A 17181-nucleotide genomic window follows, 5' to 3' on the forward strand; every position below is an offset into this window, starting at 1 on the left:
AGGAGAGATAGAAAAAAAGGAATGTGATGAACAAATAAACGAGGAAGAAATAAAAAGAGCAATTAACGAGTTAAATAAAAATAAAAGTCCAGGAATAGATGGGTTGGGGAATGAGTTTTATATAGTTTTTAAAGATATTTTAACTGGAATTTTAAAAGAGGTATATGAGAAGATTTTTAAGGAAGGAGAATTAAATGTAAGAATGGGAATGGGATTAATGGAATTGATATATAAAAGGAAAGGAGGAAAAAATTATTTAAAGAATTACAGACCATTAACAATGCTAAATACAGATTTAAAAATTTTATCTAAAGTTTTAGCCAACAGACTTAAAAGATAATGCCAAGTATAATAAAAACAAACCAGGTATACGGAGTAAAGGGAAGAGATATAGCGGACACAACAATTAGCATTAAAGACACAATAAGATACATGAACGAAAAGAAAAAAAGAGGTTTTTTAATTAGCTTGGATTTTGAAAAGGCATTCGATAGAGTTGAGCACAGTTTTTTATTTGATATTTTACAGATTTTTGGATTTGGGGAGAATTTTAAAAAATGGATTAGTATTTTATACAAAGGGGCAACAACAAGGATTAAATGTAATGGTTTTTTTAACAAAAAATGTAAACATCACACGATCGATTAGACAAGGGTGTCCGCTATCAGCTCTTTTATATTCATTAGTGGCAGAACCCTTGGGATTAATGATAAAACAAGATGAGGAGATAAAGGGAATAGGACTGGATGGACAAGAAACTAAAATATTCCAATACGCAGATGATACCACTCTTTTAATGAAAGATATCAAAAGTGTAAAGAAAGCGATGCAAATAGTGCAAAAATACTGTCGAGGATCAGGAGCAAAAATAAATGAAAGTAAAACGGAATACATGAGATTAGGAGAGGTAGGGAATTTAGCAGAGCTGTTCACTTTTAAAGAAACTAAAGAAATCAAGATTTTAGGAGTTTTAATGGGGAAGGATGAAAAGAAAGCAGATGATACAATGTGGGAGGAAGTGCTTGGAGGGATTGAGAAAAGACTAAAATTCTGAAAAAACAGGACATTGACATTAAAAGGGAAGGTTTTAGTGTTAAATGTTTTAATGGTGTCAAAATTGTGGTATATTTTATATGTGTCTGCAATGCCGATGGGGGCGGAAAAAATGCTGAAAAGATGTTTTTTAGATTTTTTATGGGAGGGGAAACCAGCAAAAATAGCACATGCCACTTTAATAGGGGAAGTGGATAAGGGAGGACAGGGGTTGATGGACATAGAGCAAAGAAAAAATAGTTTGAGGGTCAAAATAATAAAAAAGTACTTTGACAAAGAAACTGAAGCAACGTGGAAAGGAACTGTGGGATATTTTTTAAATAAATGTGGTAATTTTAATTTGGGGGACAGTATTTTATGGATGAAAACAAAAAACTGGATGGCGGAGAGGGTCCCGGATTTTTATAAAGAATTGTTAAGAGCTTGGGGCAAATTTTTAAACAATGTGCATTTTAAACCTCTAGGAAGAGAGAACATTTTAAATCAGCCTCTTTTCTTAAACAACTGCATTTTAAATCAAGGGAGGGAGATTTGTTTAAAGAAATGGTGGGTGGCACCATAGTTAAAGTAAGGGATATTTTATATGAGTTTCAAGAGTTCACACTTAGCTGATGATTGATTATTAGCAAGTTTGGCATGCTGTCCCGGGAGAGAGCCCTGAGCCCGAAGGTTCTTGAGCCCTGGGCTCCCTCCCGTTTGGAGGTAGAGAGGGGAGCCTCGAGCTCAGGTAGATCTCGACAGCTCCCTCTTTTTATAATAGCTAAAGATTAAGATTGAAGGCTATTAAAAGATATGCTGCATTATTAGATTACCTGTATTGAAATTTAGATTTAACGATTAACTTGTTGTACATGTTTTTGGAATGTGGGAGGAAACCGGAGAACCCGGGGAAAACCCACGCAAGCACGGGAAGAACATGCAAACTACACACAGAAACGACCACCGGCCTGTTAAGGAACTAGAACCGGTGATGTTCTTGCTGTGAGGCGACAGTGCTAGTCACTGAGCCACCGTGCTGCCCTATGGAGGGAAAGGTGAAAAGGTAGGGGTGGAAGGGGGGGATTCTTCAAATCGAAGATGACTGTAGTGAGAAATCCCTGGCTCTTTATAGTGGTTAGGAATGGCCTGATTGGTGGATCAAGCATGCTAATGCAGAACCAGCCGTGTTCAATCATAATCACGTGCTCCTCTCGAAATTAGTTTATGAATAAACTTCACTTCAAGAGTTCACACTTAGCTGATGATTGATTATAAGCAAGTTTGGCATGCTGTCCCGGGAGAGAGCCCTGAGCCCGAAGGTTCTTGAGCCCTGGGCTCCCTCCCGTTTGGAGGTAGAGAGGGGAGCCTCGAGCTCAGGTAGATCTCGACAACTCCCCAAAATGCTCCGCTCGGGACAGCAGCCGCGTATTTGAAGAACCCCCCAAAAGGCACATGAGATTAATGCCATATCTGGCTGCTGAAAAGTGATACAGAAATAGCTTGGAGGAGCAACAGAGACTGGTGTGGGTGTAAAATTTAACTGAAAGTGCTTATGTATGACTATGTGTGCTCCCGGGGCCGGTTAATTGTAAGGACCAGCGGGAGAGTGAGTGGGGTAAGTGTAAAGGTTTAAAACATATGTGGTGAGTTTCGTAAAGGTTTAGTATAGTAGTGATGGAAAATCAAGCTGTAAGGTTCTGCGGAGCTGTAGTTGCAGATGAGAAGCGGTTAACTGATTAACCGCTTTGGCAGTCCAATGGGGGGTGTGTCAGTAGTGGTATGGATAAATGGTAGTGTGCGTGAGCTCCGGTGGAGCGACACTGCTGCAGCAGTGGTGCAGGGGGGGATGAAGCTCGGCCGAGAGTCTCTGCGACTGCAGAGGTGCGGTGGTAGTCAGTACTAAGGGGAAGAATACGCTTCTGCAGCAGCGTTTTAACTGCTTTAGCAGTGCTGGGAGTGACAGAAGTGGTATAAGTGTAATGGAAGTGTGCATGAGCTCCAGCAGAGCATCACTGCTGCAGCAGTGGTGCAGGGGATGTAAATGATGCTCGGCTGAGCGTCTCTGCTGCTGCAGAGGTGCAATGGAAGTCAGTATCTGGAAGGGAAATACGCCTCCGCAGGGACGTTTAACTGCTTTAGCAGTGCTGGAGAGTGTATCAGTATTGGGTTGCTAAATGAAAGTGTATATGCGCTCGCTGAGCGTCACTGCTGCGGCAGTGATGTGGAGGGGAGTGATGCTCTGCTGAGCGTCTCTGCGACTGCAGAGGTGCGGTGGTAGTCAGTACTAAGGGGAAGAATACGCTTCTGCAGCAGCGTTTTAACTGCTTTAGCAGTGCTGGGAGTGACAGAAGTGGTATAAGTGTAATGGAAGTGTGCATGAGCTCCAGCAGAGCGTCACTGCTGCAGCAGTGGTGCAGGGGATGTAAATGATGCTCGGCTGAGCGTCTCTGCTGCTGCAGAGGTGCAATGGAAGTCAGTATCTGGAAGGTAAATACGCCTCCGCAGAGACGTTTAACTGCTTTGGCAGTGCTGGAGAGTGTATCAGTAGTGGATTGCTAAGTGGAAGTGTATATGCGCTCGCTAAGCGTCACTGCTGCGGCAGTGATGTAGAGGGGAGTGATGCTCGGCTGAGCGTCTCTGCGGCTGCAGAGGTGCGGTGGAAGTCAGTATCTAAAAGGAAGTACACTTTGGAGAGCTGATTAACAGCTGTGTAGCAGATAGGAATCAGGCACAGTAGAGCGACTCTGTGGCTGCAGGGGTGCATAGGTATTCAGAGTCTGGTGCATTATATGTGTGAAAGCAATACATGTTCCCGCTAAGCCTTTACAGCTGTATTATAGCGTGGAGTGTGGTGATGGAAAATAAATTGATACTACAATGCAATGTAATTAAGTGGAGCTGCTGTAAAGGTGTGATGGTGGTTAGTATGTAAGCAATACGAGTTCCCGCTAAGCCTTTATGGCTGTATAGTTGCGGGGAGTGTGGTGATGGAGAATAAATTGATGCTACAATGCAATGTAATTAAGTGGAGCTGCTGTAGAGGTGTAATTGTAGACAGTATGGAAGCAATACGAGTTCCCGCTACGCCTTTACGGCTGTATTATTGCGGCGGAGTGTGATAATGGTTAAATTTTTTTGAAAAGTGTACATGTGAGCTCTTAATTAGCTTCACTGCTGTGGCAGTGGGAGCTTGGGGCTACCCCTTTGGGAGTCCGAGCTGCGGAGAATGAGTGCAAGTGAAATTGAAAAATTATGAAGAGGAAGAGAAGGGAAGTTTAATAAAATTAAAAGGAAAGTTTAGTAAAAATAAGTCCTATGCAACTAAGACAGAAAGTAGGAAGAACAGACAGAGTCGTGCTGCTTAGAAACTAGGTTGAAGTCTGCAACCGAGAATCAGCTGGGCTTCTCTGAGGAAATATTGGCTGAGGCAATTGAGGATTTAAAGGTGTTAGATGACCAATGACAGAGTTTATATCTGTTGTTGGAAGACTGTTCAGGCAGGGCGTCACTGCTGCAGCATTGGTGCAAAAAATAAATCTCAGCAGAGCTTCTCTGCAGTTACAGAAGTGCAATAAAATCAGTGGTGCAGAGAATTAAGGCTAAACAGCCGTCTCTGCAGTTGCAGTTCAGGCAAAGCTTAACTGTTGCAGCAGTGGTGCAGAGGGAGAATAAGGCTCGACAAAGCGTCTCTGCAGTATCAGAGGTGCAGTGGTACTCAGTATTAGAGCCTCACACGGAAATACTAAGTACTATTAGCAGTGATATTTAGAGATGAAAGTGAAAAAGGGGCTCAGCTAGAGCGTCACTGCAGTTGCAGTGATGTTAATGGGGTGTATAGTTAAGTGGAACACCTAAACAGTCGATATTAGTAAGTTTTGAGTGCTCCCGCAGGGACGTTAAATACTGCCTTTAGTGATATGTAAAGATGAAGGTGAATAAGGCATATGCTAGAGGGTCACTGCGGTAGCAGTGGTGCTTTGGGTGTGCAACTCTGCTGAGCATTTCTGCGGCTGCAGTGGTGTAGTGGGCCAGTATGGAGGCAACTTGTGCTCCCGCAGAAGCATTTACTGCTGTATTAGTGCGGGAAGTGCAACGATAGTGGTATTTAGAAAATTTGTAAGTGTATGCAAGCTCATTTAGAACGTTCCTGTTGCAGCAACTGAAACTCAAGACAACCCCTGAATTGGTCCGAGCTGTGATGAATGAAAGTGAATAGAAGTATAGGATAGTTTAAATTTGGAGAGAAAAAGTTAAAGCTAGAAAAACAGGGAAGGGTAGTGAAGGAGCTCCTATGTTAAATAGGAAGGGAAATAGGAAGGAAATGACAGAGTCATACTTCATACCCAATAATGCATGATGGTGGAAGTTGGCTGTAGAGGATCGGCTGGGCTTCCCCGAGGTGGTATTGCTCTTCTGTGGTGTAAAAAATGCTAAGAGGTTTAGAACCAGGGCCGGAGTGGGACACCTTTTCAGCTCTGGAGTTTTAAGCCTCAGACCAGCCCACCTCAGTTCATGACTGACTATATTAAAATAAGTAAATAAATATTTCCAAATCAGTTTCTAATGGCACTATCATGTTTTTTTTTTTTTTTTTTGAGAAAACTGCTGCTTTAGAACTTCAAATGTTCTACAACCCTAACAGTATTAGATGTCTTATCAATAAAAATGAAAACACTAAATTACTCTAGCAAGGATCGAACCCGGGTCCGCGGCGTCTTAACCTAACGTGCTAACCACTCGACCACGACAAAAGAGAAAAGTTGCGGTAAAATAATGAATAAAAAGGCAACAGATTCTGGAGCTAGGGGCACCGGCCCTCGCGGCCAAAAAAAAGGACCGGCCCACCGGGAATTTTCCCGGTCCTCCCGATTAGCCAATCCGGGCCTGTTTACGGGTGTGTGGGGGAACGGATATCATCCTGCATCCCTTCATCCTGCGAAGATAGATCAGATATGGTTAGGTGTATTGTTGGATTGAATTGTCATACTTAGTTCAGAAGACTTAAATTAAAAAGGCTAGTGTGAATATGGCATCGAGGGTGTGGGCTATGTGAGTGGAAAAGTGTCATTTGCAAAGAGTGTAAATGTATTTAGAAATGGATGTGGAGTGTAATAGGTTGGATGAGGGTCAGCTTCTGCAACCAGCTGACATGATCTCTGAAATGAGAAAAACAAGAGAGAATCAGAAATGACATTACAACATGGTACATGTGTGGCAAACACAAATTATTTTAGCTGATAACCATGCGGGGCGTCTTAATAAGAGCATGGGCAACTAAGTGTGGAAGTGCCTTTGTTAATGCATGGTACGAAGCCTCATTGTCGCAACGTGCAAAGATAGTAGAGGTAGGCATTTGTTCCTCCTAAGGATGGCAGATTAAATGGGAAATCTGCTTGTCTAGTGGTCCTGATGTACCTCTTGAAGACAGGGTAGGTGCAATTATAGTGGAGTTTAAACCCCTTGGTTTGTATCTAACGCAGAGTCAATTGATGAAACATCAGACATGTCAGAAATGTCCTCCTCTCATTCGTGGAAGTCAAAGCGGGAAGTTTGTTTCTTTGCCGTTTTCACATCTAACCAACTTGCCATTATAAGCTTATGGCTTATAAGTGTATGGACATGAGTCACTGGGGCATATTACGATTGGACTTCTATGCCTAATGCGTTGAATGTTTTTCAGTAGCAGAGTAAACTTTTTAGAAGTTAAACTGCTATCAGATGTGGCAGTGTTTTTTTTTTTTTTTTTTCTATTAAATGCACCACAGCGACTAGTTTGGAGGATTAACATGGATGTTTATCAATGTATGCATAAGTTGTGGACTGATGTTTTAAGGATTGGATTGTCTAGAACCTTGAATGAGAGGTGAGTCATTCTATTCACGCTAGAATCATCCTTTAAAGATGGATGTTTAATCTTAGTTGTAGTTTGTGAGGCTTCCCCTTAAAAAGTGTCATGTATGTTACCGCTGGTGCACCCCTAGAAGAGAGTTCAGCTTGGATCGTGGCATCAAGAGTTTAGGCAAAGTTCATGGATGGTGATCGAGTTTTTTACTGTGATCTTGTTGGAGAATTGGGTTGAAGACACAGAGATTGCATTGTGTGAGGCAATTTGAAGTAGAAGGTTGAGAAGTTGTAGTTGGATAAGTTGTTGGAGAAGTTGTTGTTGTTGTTGTTGGAGAAGTTGTTGTTGTTGTTGTTGGAGAAGTTGTTGTTGTTGTTGTAGCTGGAGAAGTTGTTGTTGTTGGAGAAGTTGTTGTTGTTGTTGTAGCTGGAGAAGTTGATGTAGCTGAAGTTGTTGTAGCTGGAGAAGTTGTTGTAGCTGGAGAAGTTGTTGTAGCTGGAGAAGTTGTTGTAGCTGGAGAAGTTGTTGTAGCTGGAGAAGTTGTTGTAGCTGGAGAAGTTGTTGTAGCTGGAGAAGTTGTTGTAGCTGGAGAAGTTGTTGTAGCTGGAGAAGTTGTTGTAGCTGGAGAAGTTGTTGTAGCTGGAGAAGTTGTTGTAGCTGGAGAAGTTGTTGTAGCTGGAGAAGTTGTTGTAGCTGGAGAAGTTGTTGTAGCTGGAGAAGTTGTTGTAGCTGGAGAAGTTGTTGTAGCTGGAGAAGTTGTTGTAGCTGGAGAAGTTGTTGTAGCTGGAGAAGTTGTTGTAGCTGGAGAAGTTGTTGTAGCTGGAGAAGTTGATGTAGCTGGAGAAGTTGATGTAGCTGGAGAAGTTGATGTAGCTGGAGAAGTTGATGTAGCTGGAGTAGCAGTAGCAGTAGCAGTAGCAGTAGCAGTAGCAGTAGCAGTAGCAGTAGCAGTAGCAGTAGCAGTAGCAGTAGCAGTAGCAGTAGCAGTAGCAGTAGCAGTAGCAGTAGCAGCTGATGCAGAGCAGTGTGTTCTTCAAATCGAAGATGACTGTAGTGAGAAATCCCTGGCTCTTTATAGTGGTTAGGAATGGCCTGATTGGTGGATCAAGCATGCTAATGCAGAACCAGCCGTGTTCAATCATAATCACGTGCTCCTCTCGAAATTAGTTTATGAATAAACTTCACTTAAAGAAGGTTTTTTACCAGTACAATGCATTATAGATGCCATGGAAGAAGCAAAGGAAGAATATAGCAGACAAGAAATAAAAAATAAGTACGAAATAATTAAAACTGCAATCCCTCAAGAATGGATTCAAAAAATTGAAAATAAAGAAGATGACGTTGATGGAATGGAAGTGTATGTAAGAATAGGGGAGAAATTGAATGATTTTAAGGAATGTACTGTGAAAAGTTTTTATTGTGTTTTTAGGGATGCAGTTTTTAAGAAACCTGTGGCAAATGTATACTGGATGCAAAAATACGAGATAACAAATGAGAACAACATATGGGAAAACATGAAAGGTGTTTTTATACAAACAAAACTGGCAAACTTAGAATATTTTATTAGACACAGAGTGATTTTTACTGATGCCATTTTAAATAAAATTGGGATGGAACAAGATGCAACATGTAAAGTGTGTAACGAAGATGATGAGGGGCTTTTACATTTATTTTTACATTGCAAACAGTTGGATGATTTTAATGAAAGATGTAAAGAAATGATCTCAATATTAAAAGGGGAGGAAGAAATGGAATGGAATGGAATGGAATGTTTAATGTTGGGATTGGAAAATGAATGTGCATGTAAAAACAAAAAGCTTATTAACTTGCTGATAATGTTGATGAAAAACGCAATATGGGAAAGAAGAGTTGTAATGAGGAAGGAAAAAGTGCGACTAAATGTATGGAACATTTTTAAAAGAAAATTCGTTAAGTATGTACAATGTTTGTTTTATTATTTTTATCATGAAGAAAAAGTTGATGTTTTTTACAATGTTTTTACACTTGAAGAATGTCAGATTTTAAAGGACTGTGAATTGGACATTACTTTTGACTGAAAGGACCCTGGAAATAGGACCATCGACCACAAATGAACTGCTTGAAATGAAATGAGATGTCTTGTGCAAATATGTGTAAAATGTAAAATTGCAATTGTATGAAAATTTCTTCATTAAAAAAAAAAAAATCTCATCTGAACTCGGAAGTAAAGCAGGGTCGGGCCTGGTTAGTACTTGGATGGGAGACCGCCTGGGAAAAAAAAAAAATAAATAAAAAAAAAAAATCAAGAGGTCCCCGGTTCAAATCCGGGTGCCCCCTTTGTCAAAACCTTGGATTTGTGTCCGTAACTTACCTTGACCCTGGGTTGCTACTTTGAAGTTGGATCTTACTAACTGATTGACCAGTCGCTTGTTTTTCCAAAATTGATTTTCAGACAGATCTTTGTGAAAGAGTTTTCTTTCTTTGCTATTCCAAACTGTTTGTCATGAGGGTATAGCTCAATGGTAGAGCATTTGACTGCAGATCAAGAGGTCCCCGGTTCAAATCTGGGTGCCCCCTTTGGTAAGACCTCGGATTTGTATCTGTTGTTTATGTTTACCCTGGGTTGGTGCATAGAAGTTGGCTCTTCCTAACGGCATGACCAATCGGTTTTTGAAATTGGATTTTCAAACAGATCTTGATGAAAGAGTTTTCTTGTTTTGCTAAAAACAAATTGTCGTCATGGGGGTATAGCTCAGTGGGAGAACATTTGACTGCAGCTCAAGAACACCCAAAGTCAAGCCCGGGTGCCACCTTTGTCAAGAACTTGGATTTGTGTCCGCAACTTACCTTGACCCAGGGTTGCTACTTTGAAGTTGGATCTTGCTAACTGATTGACCAGTCGCTTTTTTTTCCAAAATTAATTTTCAAACAGATCTTTATGAAAGAGTTTTCTTTCTTTGCTAAATCAAACTTGTTGTCATGGGGGTATAGCTCAGTGGTAGAGCATTTGACTGCAGATCAAGAGGTCCCCGGTTCAAATCGGGGTGCCCCCTTTGGTAAGACCTCGGATTTGTATCTGTTGCTTATGTTTACCCTGGGTTGGTGCATAGAAGTTGGCTCTTCCTAACGGCATGACCAATCGGTTTTTAAAATTGGATTTTCAAACAGATCTTTATGAAAGAGTTTTCTTGTTTTGCTAAATCAAAATTTTCGTCATGGGGGTATAGCTCAGTGGGAGAACATTTGACTGCAGATCAAGAAAACCCCAAGTCAAGCCCGGGTGCCACCTTTGTCAAGACCTTGGATTTGTGTCCATAACTTACCTTGACCCCGGGTTGCTACTTTGAAGTTGGATCTTCCTAACTGATTGACCAGTCGCTTTTTTTCCAAAATTGATTTTCAAACAGATCTTTATGTAAGAGTTTTCTTGTTTTGCTAAATCTAAATTGTTGTCATGGGGGTATAGCTCAGTGGGAGAATATTTGACAGCAGGTCAAGAGGTCCCTGGTTCAAATCCGGGTGTACCCTTTGTCAAGACCTTGGATTTGTGTCTGTAACTTACCTTGATAACAGGTAGCTACATTGAAGTGGGATTTTCCTAACTGATTGACCAGTCCCTCTTTTTCCAAAATTGATTTTTAGACAGATCTTTATGAAAGAGTTTTCTTTCTTTGCTAAATAAAACTTGTTGTCATGGGGGTATAGCTCAGTGGTAGAGCATTTGACTGCAGATCAAGAGGTCCCCGGTTCAAATCCGGGTGCCCCCTTTGGTAAGACCTCGGATTTGTATCTGTTGCTTATGTTTACCCTGGGTTGGTGCATAGAAGTTGGCTCTTCCTAACGGCATAACCAATCGGTTTTTGAAATTGGATTTTCAAACAGATCTTGATGAAAGAGTTTTCTTGTTTTGCTAAATCAAAATTGTGTTATGGGGGTATAGCTCAGTGGGAGAACACTTGACTGCAGATCAAGACATACCCAAGTCAAGTCCGGGTGCCCCCTTTGTCAAGACCTTGGATTTGTGTCCGTAGCTTACCTTGACTCCGGGTTGCTACTTTGAAGTTGGATCTTCCTAACTGATTGACCAGTCGCTCTTTTTCCAAAATTGATTTTCAGACAGATCTTTATGAAAGAGTTTTCTTTCTTTGCTATACCAAACTGTTTGTCTTGGGGGTATAGCTCAGTGGTAGAGCATTTGACTGCAGATGAAGAGGTTCCCAGTTCAAATCCGGGTGCCCCCTTTGGCAAGACCTTGGATTTGTATCTGGTACTTGTGTTTACCCTTTTATTGGTACATAGAAGTTGGCTCTTCCTAACAAAATAACCAATCGGTTTTTGAAATTGTATTTTCAAACAGATCTTTATGAAAGAGTTTTCTTGTTTTGCTGAATCAAAATAGTTGTCATAGGGGTATAGCTCCGTCGGAGAATATTTGACTGCAGATCAAGAGGTCCCCGGTTCAAATCCGTGTGCCCCCTTTGTCAAGAACTTGGATTTGTGTCCGTAACTTACCTTGACCCCGGGTTGCTACTTTGAAGTTGGATCTTACTAACTGATTGACCAGACGCTTGTTTTTCCAAAATTGATTTTCAGACAGATTTTTGTGAAAGAGTTATTTTTCTTTGCTATGCCAAACTCATTGTCATGGGGATATAGCTCAGTGGTAGAGCATTTGACTGCAGATCAAGAGGTCCCTGGTTCAAATCCGGGTGCCCCCTTTGTCAGGACCTTGGATTTGTGTCTGTAACTTACATTGGTAACGGGTTGCTACATTGAAGTTGGATCTTCCTAACTGATTGACCGATTTTGCCAAAATTGATTTTTAGACAGATCTTTATGAAAAAGTTTTCTTTCTTTGCTAAATAAAACTTGTTGTCAGTGTTAGAGCATTTGACTGCAGATCAAGAGGTCCCCGGTTCAAATCCGGGTGCCCCCTTTGGTAAGACCTCGGATTTGTATCTGTTGCTTATGTTTACCCTGGGTTGGTGCATAGAAGTTGGCTTTTCCTAACGGCATAACCAATCGGTTTTTGAAATTGGATTTTCAAACAGATCTTGATGAAAGAGTTTTCTTGTTTTGCTAAATCAAAATTGTTGTCATTGGGGTATAGCTCAGTGAGAGAACAGTGGTAGAGCATTTGACTGCAGATCAAGAGGTCCCAGGTTCAAATCCGTGTGCCCCCTTTGTCAAGAACTTGGATTTGTGTCCGTAACTTACCTTGACCCCGGGTTGCTACTTTGAAGTTGGATCTTCCTATTTGATTGACCAGTTGCTTTCTTTCCAAAATTGATTTTCAGACAGATCTTTATGAAAGAGTTTTCTTTCTTTGCTATACCAAAACTTTTTGTCATGGGGGTATAGCTCAGTGGGAGAACAGTTGACTGCAGATCAAGAGGTCCCTGGTTCAAATCCGGGTGTCCCCTTTCTCAAGACCTTGGATTTGTGTCTGTAACTTACCTTGATAACGGGTTGCTACATTGAAGTTGGTTCTTCCTAACTGATTGACCAGTCGCTTTTTTTCCAAAATTGATTTTCAGACAGATCTTTATGAAAGAGTTTTCTTTCTTTGCTATACCAAACTGTTTGTATTGAGGTATAGCTCAGTGGTAGAGCATTAGACTGCAGATGAAGAGATTCCCAGTTCAAATCCGGGTGCCCCCTTTGGCAAGACCTTGGATTTGTATCTGTTACTTGTGTTTACCGTTTGTTGGTACATAGAAGTTGGCTCTTCCTAACGGCATGACCAATCGGTTTTTGAAATTAGATTTTCAAACAGATCTTTATGAAAGAGTTTTCTTGTTTTGCTAAATCAAAATTATTGTCATGGGAGTATAGCTCAGTGGTAGAGCATTTGACTGCTGATCAAGAGAAAGTCAAGTCTGGGTGCTCCCTTTTGTCAAGACCTTAGATTTGTGTCCGTAACTTACCTTGACCCCGGGTTGCTACTTTGAAGTTGGATCTTCCTATCTGATTGACCAGTTGCTTTCTTTCCAAAATTGATTTTCAGACAGATCTTTATGAAAGAGTTTTCTTTCTTTGCTAAATAAAACTTGTTGTCATGGGGGTATAACTCAGTGGTAGAGCATTTGACTGCAGATCAAGACGTCCCTGGTTCAAATCCGGGTACCCCCTTTGTCAAGACCTTGGATTTGTGTCTGTAACTTACCTTGATAACGGGTTGCTACATTGAAGTTGGATCTTCCTAACTGATTGACCAGTCGCTCTTTTTCCAAAATTGATTTTTAGACAGATCTTTATGAAAGAGTTTTCTTTCTTTGCTAAATAAAACTTGTTGTCATGGGGGTATAGCTCAGTGGTAGAGCATTTGACTGCAGATCAAGAGGTCCCCGGTTCAAATCCGGGTGCCCCCTTTGGTAAGACCTCGGATTTGTATCTGTTGCTTATGTTTACCCTGGGTTGGTGCATAGAAGTTGGCTCTTCCTAACGGCATACCAATCGGTTTTTGAAATTGGATTTTCAAACAGATCTTGATGAAAGAGTTTTCTTGTTTTGCTAAATCAAAATTGTTGTTATGGGGGTATAGCTCAGTGGGAGAACACTTGACTGCAGATCAAGACATACCCAAGTCAAGTCCGGGTGCTCCCTTTGTCAAGACCTTGGATTTGTGTCTGTAGCTTACCTTGACTCCGGGTTGCTACTTTGAAGTTGGATCTTCCTAACTGATTGACCAGTCGCTCTTTTTCCAAAATTGATTTTCAGACAGATCTTTATGAAAGAGTTTTCTTTCTTTGCTATACCAAACTGTTTGTCTTGGGGGTATAGCTCAGTGGTAGAGCATTTGACTGCAGATGAAGAGGTTCCCAGTTCAAATCCGGGTGCCCCCTTTGGCAAGACCTTGGATTTGTATCTGGTACTTGTGTTTACCCTTTTTTTGGTACATAGAAGTTGGCTCTTCCTAACAAAATAACCAATCGGTTTTTGAAATTGTATTTTCAAACAGATCTTTATGAAAGAGTTTTCTTGTTTTGCTGAATCAAAATAGTTGTCATAGGGGTATAGCTCCGTCGGAGAATATTTGACTGCAGATCAAGAGGTCCCCGGTTCAAATGCGGGTGCCCCCTTTGGCAAGACCTTGGATTTGTATCTGTTACTTGTGTTTACCCTTTGTTGGTACATAGAAGTTGGCTCTTCCTAACGGCATGACCAATCGGTTTTTGAAATTGCATTTTCAAACAGATCTTTATGAAAGAGTTTTCTTTCTTTGCTAAATCAAACTTGTTGTTATGGGGGTATCGCTCAGTGGTAGAGCATTTGACTGCAGATCAAGAGGTCCCCGGTTCAAATCCAGGTGCCCCCTTTGGCAAGACCTCGGATTTGTATCTGTTGCATATGTTTACCCTGGGTTGGTGCATAGAAGTTGGCTCTTCCTAACGGCATAACCAATCGGTTTTTGAAATTGGATTTTCAAACAGATCTTGATGAAAGAGTTTTCTTGTTTTGCTAAATCAAAATTGTTGTCATGGGGGTATAGCTCAGTGAGAGAACACTTGACTGCAGATCAAGACATACCTAAGTCAAGTCCAGGGTGCCCCCTTCGTCAAGACCTTGGATTTGTGTCTGTAACATACCTTGATAACGGGTTGCTACATTGAAGTTGGATCTTCCTATCTGATTGACCAGTTGCTTTCTTTCCAAAATTAATTTTCAGACAGATCTTTATGAAAGAGTTTTCTTTCTTTGCTATACCAAACTTTTTGTCATGCGGGTATAGCTCAGTGGGAGAACATTTGACTGCAGATCAAGAAAACCCCAAGTCAAGCCCGGGTGCCACCTTTGTCAAGACCTTGGATTTGTGTCCGTAACTTACCTTGACCCAGGGCTGCTACTTTGAAGTTGGATCTTCCTAAATGATTGACCAGTCGCTTTTTTTTCCAAAATTGATTTTCAAACAGATCTTTATGAAAGAGTTTTCTTGTTTTGCTAAATCAAAGTTGTTGTCATGGGGGTATAGCTCAGTGGGAGAACAGTTGACTGCAGATCAAGAGGTCCCTGGTTCAAATCCGGGCGTCCCCTTTCTCAAGACCTTGGATTTGTGTCTGTAACTTACCTTGATAACGGGTTGCTACATTGAAGTTGGTTCTTCCTAACTGATTGACCAGTCGCTTTTTTTCCAAAATTGATTTTTAGACAGATCTTTATGAAAGAGTATTCTTTCTTTGCTAAATATAACTCGTTGTCATGGGGGTATAGCTCAGTGGTAGAGCATTTGACTGCAGATCAAGAGGTCCCTGGTTCAAATCCAGGTGCCCCCTTTGTCAAGACCTTGGATTTGTGTCTGTAACTTACATCGATAACGGGTTGCTACGTTGAAGTTGGATCTTCCTAACTGATTGACCAGTCACTCCTTTTCCAAAATTGATTTTTAGACAGATCTTTATGAAAGAGTCTTCTTTCTTTGCTAAATAAAGCTCGTTGTCATGGGGGTATAGCTCATTGGTAGAGCATTTGACTGCAGATTAAGAGGTTCTTGGTTCAAATCCGGGTGCCCCCTTTGTCACGACATTGGATTTGTGTCTGTAACTTACCTTGATAACAGGTTGCTACATTGAAGTTGGATCTTCCTAACTGATTGACCAGTCGCTCTTTTGCCAAAATTGATTTTCAGACAGATCTTCATGAAAGAGTTTTCTTTCTTTGCTAAAAAAAATGTTGTTGTCATGGGGGTATAGCTAAGTGGTAGAGCATTTGACTGCAGATCAAGAGGTCCCCGGTTCAAATCCGGGTGCCCCCTTTGTCAAGACCTTGGATTTGTGTCTGTAACTTACCTTGATAACGGGTTGCTACATTGAAGTTGGATCTTCCTAACTGATTGACCAGTTGCTCTTTTTCCAAAATTGATTTTCAAACAGATCTTGATGAAAGAGTTTTCTTGTTTTGCTAAATCAAAATTGTTGTCATGGGGGTATAGCTCAGTCGGAGAATATTTGACTGCAGATCAAGAGGTCTCCGGTTCAAATCTGTGTGCCCCCTTTCATTAAGACCTTGGATTTGTGTCCGTAACTTACCTTGACCCCGGGTTGCTACATTGAAGTTGGATCTTCCTAACTGATTGACCAGTAGCTCTTTTTCCAAAATTGATTTTTAGGCAGATCTTTATGAAAGAGTTTTCTAGTTTTGCTAAATCTACAATGTTGTCATGGTGGTATAGCTCAGTGGGAGAATATTTGACTGAAGATCAAGAGGTCCCTGGTTCAAATCCGGGTGCCCCCTTTGTCAAGACCTTGGATTTGTGTCTGTAACTTACCTTGATAACCGGTTGCTACATTGAAGTTGGATCTTCCTAACTGATTGACCAGTCGCTCTTTTTCCAAAATTGATTTTTAGACAGATCTTTATGAAAGAGTTTTCTTTCTATGCTAAATAAAACTTGTTGTCATGGGGGTATAGCTCAGTGGTAGAGCATTTGACTACAGATCAAGAGGTCCCCGGTTCAAATCCGGGTGCCCTCTTTGTCAAGACCTCGGATTTGTGTCTGTAACTTACCTTGATATCAGGTTGCAACATTGAAGTTGGATCTTCCTAACTGATTGACCAGTCGCTCTTTCTCCAAAATTGATTTTTAGACAGATCTTTATGAAAGAGTTTTCTCTCTTTGCTAAATACAGCTTGTTGTCATGGGGTATAGCTCAGTGGTAGAGCATTTGACTGCAGATCAAGAGGTCCTTGGTTCAAATCTGGGTGCCCCCTTTGGTAAGACCTCATATTTGTATCTGTTGCTTATGTTTACCCTGGGTTGGTGCATAGAAGTTGGCTCTTCCTAACGGCATAACCAAGCGGTTTTTGAAATTGGATTTTCAAACAGATCTTGATGAAAGAGTTTTCTTGTTTTGCTAAATCAAAATTGTTGTCATGGGGGTATAGCTCAGTGGGAGAACACTTGACTGCAGATCAAGACATACCCAAGTCAAGTCTGGGTGCCCCCTTTGTCAAGACCTCGGATTTGTGTCCGTAGCTTACCTTGACCCCTGGTTGCTACTTTGAAGTTGAATCTTCCTAACTGATTGACCAGTGGCTTTTATTCCAAAATTGATTTTCAAACAGATCTTGATGAAAGAGTTTTCTTGTTTTGCTAAATCAAAATTGTTGGCATGGGGGTATAGCTCAGTCGGAGAATATTTGACTGCAGATCAAGAGGTCTCCGGTTCAAATCCGTGTGCCCCCTTTATCAAGACCTTGGATTTGTGTCCGTAACTTACCTTGACCCCGGGTTGCTACATTGAAGTTGGATCTTCCTAACTGATTGACCAGTCGCTCTTTTTCCAAAATTGATTTTTAGACAGATCTTTATGAAAGAGTTTTCTAGTTTT

The 17181-nt window shown here is 41.0% G+C and overlaps 15 non-coding genes across 15 annotated transcripts; all 15 read left to right on the forward strand.

The window, feature by feature from the left end:
- Positions 1-9358: 9358 nt before the first annotated feature.
- Positions 9359-9430, forward strand: trnac-gca (transfer RNA cysteine (anticodon GCA)). The gene has a single exon. It is a non-coding gene; the product is annotated as a tRNA-Cys (tRNA).
- Positions 9431-9834: 404 nt separating this feature from the next.
- On the forward strand, positions 9835-9906 carry trnac-gca (transfer RNA cysteine (anticodon GCA)). The gene has a single exon. It is a non-coding gene; the product is annotated as a tRNA-Cys (tRNA).
- A 642-nt stretch (positions 9907-10548) lies between these two features.
- Positions 10549-10620, forward strand: trnac-gca (transfer RNA cysteine (anticodon GCA)). Its single transcript has one exon. It is a non-coding gene; the product is annotated as a tRNA-Cys (tRNA).
- A 402-nt stretch (positions 10621-11022) lies between these two features.
- On the forward strand, positions 11023-11094 carry trnac-gca (transfer RNA cysteine (anticodon GCA)). Its single transcript has one exon. It is a non-coding gene; the product is annotated as a tRNA-Cys (tRNA).
- A 405-nt stretch (positions 11095-11499) lies between these two features.
- On the forward strand, positions 11500-11571 carry trnac-gca (transfer RNA cysteine (anticodon GCA)). Its single transcript has one exon. It is a non-coding gene; the product is annotated as a tRNA-Cys (tRNA).
- A 633-nt stretch (positions 11572-12204) lies between these two features.
- On the forward strand, positions 12205-12276 carry trnac-gca (transfer RNA cysteine (anticodon GCA)). The gene has a single exon. It is a non-coding gene; the product is annotated as a tRNA-Cys (tRNA).
- Positions 12277-12913: 637 nt separating this feature from the next.
- Positions 12914-12985, forward strand: trnac-gca (transfer RNA cysteine (anticodon GCA)). The gene has a single exon. It is a non-coding gene; the product is annotated as a tRNA-Cys (tRNA).
- A 167-nt stretch (positions 12986-13152) lies between these two features.
- Positions 13153-13224, forward strand: trnac-gca (transfer RNA cysteine (anticodon GCA)). The gene has a single exon. It is a non-coding gene; the product is annotated as a tRNA-Cys (tRNA).
- Positions 13225-13626: 402 nt separating this feature from the next.
- trnac-gca (transfer RNA cysteine (anticodon GCA)) lies at positions 13627-13698 on the forward strand. The gene has a single exon. It is a non-coding gene; the product is annotated as a tRNA-Cys (tRNA).
- Positions 13699-14099: 401 nt separating this feature from the next.
- Positions 14100-14171, forward strand: trnac-gca (transfer RNA cysteine (anticodon GCA)). The gene has a single exon. It is a non-coding gene; the product is annotated as a tRNA-Cys (tRNA).
- Positions 14172-15054: 883 nt separating this feature from the next.
- trnac-gca (transfer RNA cysteine (anticodon GCA)) lies at positions 15055-15126 on the forward strand. Its single transcript has one exon. It is a non-coding gene; the product is annotated as a tRNA-Cys (tRNA).
- Positions 15127-15293: 167 nt separating this feature from the next.
- On the forward strand, positions 15294-15365 carry trnac-gca (transfer RNA cysteine (anticodon GCA)). The gene has a single exon. It is a non-coding gene; the product is annotated as a tRNA-Cys (tRNA).
- A 168-nt stretch (positions 15366-15533) lies between these two features.
- trnac-gca (transfer RNA cysteine (anticodon GCA)) lies at positions 15534-15605 on the forward strand. Its single transcript has one exon. It is a non-coding gene; the product is annotated as a tRNA-Cys (tRNA).
- Positions 15606-16251: 646 nt separating this feature from the next.
- Positions 16252-16323, forward strand: trnac-aca (transfer RNA cysteine (anticodon ACA)). The gene has a single exon. It is a non-coding gene; the product is annotated as a tRNA-Cys (tRNA).
- A 166-nt stretch (positions 16324-16489) lies between these two features.
- trnac-gca (transfer RNA cysteine (anticodon GCA)) lies at positions 16490-16561 on the forward strand. The gene has a single exon. It is a non-coding gene; the product is annotated as a tRNA-Cys (tRNA).
- Positions 16562-17181: the final 620 nt, after the last annotated feature.

Source organism: Danio rerio, chromosome 20 (assembly GCF_052040795.2).
Source record: "Danio rerio strain M-AB ecotype USA chromosome 20, GRCz13ab, whole genome shotgun sequence".
Classification (NCBI taxonomy): Eukaryota; Metazoa; Chordata; class Actinopteri; order Cypriniformes; family Danionidae; genus Danio; species Danio rerio.